The 8162-nt window shown below is 38.6% G+C and overlaps 1 pseudogene; it reads left to right on the forward strand.

The window, feature by feature from the left end:
- The first annotated feature begins 7355 nt into the window (after nucleotides 1-7355).
- On the forward strand, nucleotides 7356-8142 carry LOC136677586 (chemerin-like receptor 1; annotated as a pseudogene).
- The last annotated feature ends 20 nt before the right edge of the window (nucleotides 8143-8162 follow it).

Below are 8162 nucleotides of genomic sequence, written 5' to 3' on the forward strand. Positions count from 1 at the left end.
ACATACTCTCAACTATGCTCATGAGGTCTGGTTAAAGGCCGAAAGAACAAGATCACGGATACAAGTGGCCAGAATGAGTTTTCTCCAGTGGGTTGCTGGGCGTACTCTCCAAGGTTCTGTGAGGAGCTCAGTTATTAGGAAAGAGCTCAGAGTAGTGTCACTGCTCCTTTGCACTGAGAGGAGCCAGTTGATGTTGTTCAGGCATCTGATATGCTGGATGAAATTAATCTCTGAGCTGGCCTGAGAACACCTTGTGATCTGGTGGAAGCTGCTGGGAGCAGACATACCTGGACTTCTTTGCCTTTCCTTGTTGCCACCGCGCCCCTGAAATGTATCAAGTGGAAAAAATGATGATGACGAAGCTGGTAAATCTGGTAAAAACAGTGCCAATTTGTTCATCTTTTGCCTTTTGTTAGCATAATTAGATGCTTTAGTGGAGTGATGTACACTTTTCTGTGTAAATAATTTGCTAATTGCACATTCCTTTTTGCTATGGTCCAAAGTTCTTAAACTCGTCTTAGTGTAGGTTCAGTTTTCCCCATCCAGCTCAGGACCTAAGTGTTAACTACTTCTTTTTAAATATAGTTTGGATGTCATAAAAGCATTATCAATTTATTCTTTTTAATTTAACATATATGTTGCTTTATAATCATTCATTCATTATCTGCAACCACTTATCCAGTTCAGAGTCATGGTGGGTCCGGAACCTACCTGGAATCATTGGGTGAAAGGCAGGAACACACCCTGGAGTGAGTGGCAATCCTTCACAGGGCATGTTGCTTTATAGCTTTTGTAAAATTAGTTGTTTTTGATCTCTGATCCACAGACATGTAAACTTATTCAGAACACATAAAACAGTACATGATTGTGTTTACAACAAAAATGAGGTAATGTCACTGTGAGAAAGAAGGGCAAACTCCTAATACATACTTAAGGTATATAAATACATAAGGTATTAGGAGTTTGCCTTTCTTTCTCACAGTGACGGTACAACATTTCTGCTGTAAACACAATCATGTATTGTTTCATGTGTTCTGAATAAGTTTACATGTCTGTGAATCAGAGATCAAAAACAACTCTTTCTCTCTTGCTCTCGTGGGAGGCGGTCACATTTTCTCCCTCTCCGCTCCTTATCTTTCCTGCTTCGCTTCTCTGGTCTTGTCTTGTCTACCCTCTGAGTCTCTCTTAACACCGCTCTTCGAATTAAAATTAGAAATGGAATTGATCAACTGGTCTCTCAACACTGTTGACACCATCTTCTCAAGGAGAAGCTTGGGCACGGGGGAGCCCACCTGCCCTGATGGAACGTCGCCGGCTGGATATGCTATGGATGGATGGGAGAGGTGGCGCGTGGTATGTCTGGCGACTCTTTCCATTGAGGACATTGAAGATGTATACCTATTTGGATTTATGATCGTGGGCTTTCTGCTGATTGGATTAGGCGGTGCCCTGGTTTATCAGAAAATTAAGAGTTGAGTCAGTTGTAAACGGTCCAAGGAAACTGACCAACATGATTGATAGGATGGGCAGAGCTGTTGGCAAACAGACTGGGACTGTGAGTAGAAGCTTGGATTCTATCAAGGAGCAACTAACGCCTTTGAACTCCAAGACTGAATGTTTGGAAGACCAGTGCAAAAATGGAACTTTGAATCAGAGGGACTATTAGCTCAAAATTCAGCTTCAGGTCTCTGATTCTAACAAGCTGAATTTTATCTGTTTTGGCTGCCCCAGCTATCAGCGGCCTTGAGCTGCTGATAATCAACTCCTCCGGAGAAATGGTCGCTATGGAGATCTACTGCACCCCTCCCCTGTCTGAACTGCGGGCTCAAGGACACGTGATTGCTACTACATTCTTGGACTTTCTCACAGACTGAAACCTTGCCCCCCCCCCTTGAACACGCCTCCTACTGCTTTTGTCCACATCACTGAAACTATCTATGTGTGTATTGCTAGTGTGCTATAGGTATTGGTTTTTTCAAGATCACACACTGTGCTTCCTTAAGGCACAGTCTGTGACCTTCTTTTTTTTACCACCACTTCCCTGTTGTAATCCAGCTGTTTTTTTCTAACTGTAAGAAGGCGCAGGCACCTGCTGCCATCACGTCTGTTGCGCATATCCAGCCCCTGTTTGGGTGAGTGGACAGACGGAATGTAATTTCGCTGCAACGTTGTACTTGTATATCTTTGTATGTGACAAATGCAATTCAATTCAATTCAATTTCTGAATAAATGTTGTAAAAGCAGAAAGCAGGTGTCTCAAACATGATGGCCATATGGTGGAGAGAGAGAGAGAGAGAGAGAGAGAGAGAGAGAGAGAGAGAGAGAGAGTATGTGTACATATATAGAGTGTGTGTACAATAGTACTGTGAATTATACTCAGGGACAGGTAGGGGGAGCCCATGACCCAAAAAGACAGTTCTCACCTAATTTAGAATTAATTGAATTTCTTACCACTTGGGTCATTGTGAATGTAGATAATAACTGCCTTAACAGATTCACCTGTTTATAAACACACATTTTAAAAAGTGTGTGTGATTTTAAAAAGTGACATAGATGGGGGTGTGATTTTCTCTTCAACTTTAACTCATCACTGGAAGTAAGTGTGGCGAGAGCATAGATCACAAGCAGCAAGTAGCTCTAGCTCTTCAGCACTGAAAGGACTGCTTTGACATACATCAAATGTTCTTTTTGATGTAAGCAGAAACCCTGGTTAAAGGTTGGTATAGATTGTGTAATAGATCATTGGTGTAAAAAAATACTGAGACTTTGTAATAACTTTTGACAGCAGAAAAATACATACCTCAATAATCTATTATTTCTTCTTGTGTCAATAATGATGTGTATACCTCATACATGTAGCTGCTATTGTAACTTTATCTCAAGTAGTACTTTCTAAAACCATCTTCTATATTTTTGACTAATTTATGTCTGTGGATGTGTGATACATGTCCTAATACAATGCTGCAACATCCTCTAGGTCCAATAGAAAAAATATCTTTAAAAAAATCATAATTATACACCAGAGGCAATTGCTCTAAGACTGCAAGGGAAGCTGAGCTTCCCCTAAAATGTCAAAAATTAGGTGATCAAATATATACTGTTGTGTGTACATGTCATTGAATAAATATGCACTACAACGCGCTCAACTTTTGTTCAGAATCAGCTTCTTATCACTGGTAAAGACGCGGCTTTCCCGAAGCTTCACAGTGCTTTAAACAGTGTGGACGCTCAATAGCGAAGTGCAGCGAAACGAGACGAGTCATTGGATAAATGCTGGGCTTTGTCCCGCCCAACGGACGCTCAGCGTCTCTGGGGGTCTATGGGGCAGTGGGCTGGCCTCGGCTGGCCCGGACGCTCAGCTTCTGCATGATGATTGGATTATCTGTCTGAGGCTGAATCCCTTTTTGATTGACAGCGAAATGAGCGAATCAGCGATCCTCTGGTGTAAAGATCCGTGGGAGCATTACATTTTCATTCTGTTCTGAGATGAACCAGACTTTCTTAATCCTCTTAGCGGCATTTTCTTTGTTAAAAACGACTAGCGACAAATCGAGCTTCTATTTCTGGTGGGTTTTTTGTAGCTGCTTGTGTTTGGAGACTGACTTCTATCACTCTTTCTGACTTCTATCACTCTTTCTGACTCCTATCGCAGTTTCTGTCCAGCGGGTGCTGCTGAGCCCCTCCACCGTCACAAAGCACTCACAGGCGGACACACTTCACATGGGCCAAGGCCAGCCTAGCTCCGCTGGCCAATGAGAGGACACTAGTCAAGTCCCTGGAAAAGACGCCTTGTTGGTACGACAGAGTCACAGATCATTTTCTTGAAATGGAACGGAGGGTAGAATTTATGTATAAATAAAACGACACATTTTATGATGTAGGCCGAAATTAAGCTTCCCCTCCTTAAAAGACCAGCATCCGCCTCTGTTATACACTAACAAGTGATTAACACATTTAAGTAAACTGCTAAATAAAGGAGAGACACGGAGAAATATATAAAAACTTTGAATAAGGGTAAGTGACTGAATCAGATTCAGTATTTTCTGTAATGTATATCACCACATGAACAATTTAACAATCCCATTACAGAATTTAGGAGTTCTGGAGTCCTGTGTAACAAAACATAATAAAAACCTACACTAAGAAGCAAATTTTTTAAAGTCAATGACGTTAAATAATCTCCATCCAGATACATAATTTGAGTAACATTTATTCATTCTCAAATGCTATATGTGAATGCAGATTGATTATTTTCATGCAACCCTTTGATATGAAAAATATTAGTAAACTAAATTCCAAATGTGATTTTTTTAAATACACTTTCAAAAACCAGGTAGAACAAAATAAATAAACGAAACATGAAAAGTGGGAAATTTCAAATGAAAATAAACTACAGAGGGGAGATGGACTAAAAAGTTATCAAATTTTTATCATTCCCCACCCCACCTGTACCATATTACCCCCCCAAAAATGGTAAGAAAATAAACAGGCACTTTACAATTTATTAATTTATTCAAGTAACAGTTATCTCTAGTAAGTAAGTTATCTCTAAATCAGTAGCTTAACATTATAACACCAGATACAACATTAACATCAAAGTTCAAAAATACAGAAAATTGCACTGCTAAGGGTGGTATATATATATATATATATTTTTATTTTTTTTCATACTATTCAGTGTAGCAGTTTAGGACACAGGCAGAGACTGATGTTAACTTGCTGCATATTTAGAGAGCTTTCTCACAGCATGAACATAGCTAATATTAACTGATGATTGGAGCAACTTTATACTTGAACAGGTGCCTTAACGAAGGCTGAAATAAGACCCACCCTGTGTCTGATTTGCTGCCAAAACGCTTTAATCTCTGTGGCGCATTTTCAAAATAAGTTTGTGAATCAAAGCATATTTTATTTCCAGTATTTCTCATCTCCTATTTCATGTTCTATTGTTATATTTAAGGGCTATTAATGAATCGTGAGTGGGTGCTTTTTACTGAATACCAAAAAAGAAAGGCATTAATTAAGACAGGCTTGTTTCTTCAGATTTTTGTGCCCCACCTGCAATACCTACACACCCCACACTTTGAGAAAAGCTGAGCTATGATAAGAAAACATAAATTAAGACTCTAAAACTACAACTAACGAAGGTAAGGCGAACTATTTAAACAGAACTACTTAGTATTTACAAAAGGAACCAGAGAGAGCACAAAGACTAAGCATTAAAAGAGACTGGGAACAGGGAAAAATGACCAAAATGTACCAGTTAGAGAGAGAGAGCAAGCAAGACAGAGATAAATAAATATTTACTTCAGTTTTTTTTCTTGTAAAGGTGTTGCTTTAATTCAAATAATCAATACCAGAACAAGGGAGACTACAGAGCCACAGAGTACAGAGCTACAGAGTTAATCATTTTATATATAACCCCACTCGATAAATACGTTTTTTTGCTGTTATTGGAAATTGGTATGAAAAAATATTAGTGAGAGTACAGATTTTCAGATTTTTCACAGCGCCATATTTGAGTCAATGTGTACATATCATACAGCAATTGAATGTCACTAATTTGTCACTAATGAAGATCACTAATTATAATTTTAAATGTTTTAAATGCAATCAACAACAGGAACATGCCTGTAACTAGATAATATGTCTAAAACATATCTACGTGGCAAGTAATCCCAGATTTTCACACTAATCCTGAAATAGACTTTTTTTTAATGCATATGCAACCACATAAACAGGTTGATGTGCTGTAGAAATATTGTAAAGCTATGAATTTATTTAAGAATGATGACCAAATATGCAGTTTCTCTCCCTGACTCTCTGATGCATTTAAATTTACTACCTAGAACTTCCTGGAAGTATTTGGAGCCTGCATCAATCATGTAAATGGCAAGCATTTTGGACTTCTGTTGGTGCAACTCTCCCTCTATACGGCTCTGACTAAAACGGCACTGGACTTTTAAACTTGTGATGTGCGGATCGATACTGAAATATCGATACCTCCATTACAAGACCTTTATGCTCCAACATTGATTCTCAAATAAAAATATTGATACTTTTGATACTTCAGTCATTTGAGGTAATGTCATTAAAAGTGACCAAACACGGTGGGTGGGAACAACATTTTCTTCTGCCTGGGTAAGTGCATAATGCATAAGTGCAGCGGGCACACTGCTCCGTCAATCAGTCAGTCAGTCAGTCACTCAGTCTGTAGACAGGCACAATGGTAGAGCATAAATGGAATCGTGTGGAGCTATTTCACTTCTATCTCTTCTCAGTCTCTGGCAGATTCCTCCGGTGCTGCAGGCGGACACTTTCCAGGTGCAGAGGGAGAAAATGTGGAGCTTTAATGGTGTTGGAGCTGTTCAAATTAATATAACATGGTTAGGAATTAAGTAACGAAATAAATACTTGCTTTAACAAATAGCTGCATGGGTTCGGCTTGGAGTAATGATGTGTATCACTCAGATAATCTCACATAGGCAAGAAAGCCCAGATTTATTCAAGTAAGATTTCCTAAAGAATTGATCACTAAGTGAATTACATAGACTAGGTGTCATTAAATTATAGCTCGACTGTATTGTAAATGAGGCTGCTACCTCAATATCTATCAGTGTTTTAAATAAATAAATAAATGATAATTTACCAGACACATTAGGTAAAGTATCAGTATCGGATCGGTATCACAGATACCTGCCTGAATCTCACTCTGTATCGGATCAGAAAGGAAATCGAACATCACTATTGACAACACTGTCTAATGGAGACACCTGGGACTGTCACATGTGGGGGAAGGGGGCATGGCTAGGTCAATCACATGAAGTAGGGGAGATGAGCGTGGATAACTTAAGCAACCAGTACACATAAGAGCACATCAACAGGGTGGAAACAAAACCAGTGAGGAACTAAAACCTAACAACCTCATTCTGTCGGCCGTATAGAAGACTACCCACATTATATCTTTGTCTTTGTGCTCCATTTATTTTACCCAATATAAATATCTTGTCTTTAGAACTAATGACATTAAGTTGATGCTTAGGGTGACTTTTTTTATACATGTTTTATATACATTTACATGTTACTCTAATTTACTTAAAACCACAGCAAATGTCATAAATATTTCAATTATATAATATACATATAATATAATATATATGTATATATATAATTATATTATATAATATACATTTTGCACGAAGCAGGCATCACAGCAAACAAATGTCTTGCTCTGTAAAACTCAATGCTAATCCTTGTTTTTAGTTTGAGGTCTAATTAAGTGTTGTGGCCAACACCCAATTAATATACACTTTGCTATTTAATAGTCATGCGTTTTCTTTGTGGTAGCCCTTGCGATGATCTGTATCCTGGGTATTGCTGGAAATGGTGTGGTCATCTGGATTACTGGGTTTAAGATGAAGAAATCAGTCATCAGCACCTTGTACCTGAGTTTGGCCATTTCTGACGTAATATTCTGCTGCATCCTTCCCTTTGGAGCCGCCCAAAAGATAAAAAATGAGTGGGTCTTTGGGTCCTTCATGTGCGAGTTCAGGTATTTTGTTAAGTACTTCCACATGTATAGCAGCAACATCATCTTCATTATCATCAGTCTAGATCATTGCATAATTGTTATGTTTCCTGTGTGGGTGCAAAATAAGCATAGCGTGAGGAAGGCCACTGTGGCAATCATATTATCTTGCATCATGTCAGCATTACTTAGCATACCGATGGCCATTTTCTAAGACATTCAGGATGAACGGACAAAGCAATGTGTCAGAAATTACAGAAATGATCAAAACCGTATTGGAACAGTGATATCCAGATTCATTTTTGGATTTGTTCCATTCCTCATTACTGTCATCTGCTACATTGTCACTGTTCGAAAGCTAAAAGCCAATCAGATGGGAAAATTCAAAAGGCCATTTAAAACTATGACAATAATGATTGCTGGTTTCTTGATTTGCTGGCTGCCATACCACACATTTGCCCTTCTGCAGTTAAAGTATAAGCATTCCAAAATGTTTGTCAATATCGGAAAAGTATTGGGCATCACTCTTGCCAATGCCAACAGTTGTATGAACCCATTTCTTTAGCGCTTTTATGGGAAAGGATTTTAAGAAGCAGTGTTATGCAATTCTGTGAAAAACTGAAAATGCCATTCA

Source organism: Hoplias malabaricus, chromosome Y, assembly GCF_029633855.1.
Source record: "Hoplias malabaricus isolate fHopMal1 chromosome Y, fHopMal1.hap1, whole genome shotgun sequence".
NCBI classification, from domain to species: domain Eukaryota; kingdom Metazoa; phylum Chordata; class Actinopteri; order Characiformes; family Erythrinidae; genus Hoplias; species Hoplias malabaricus.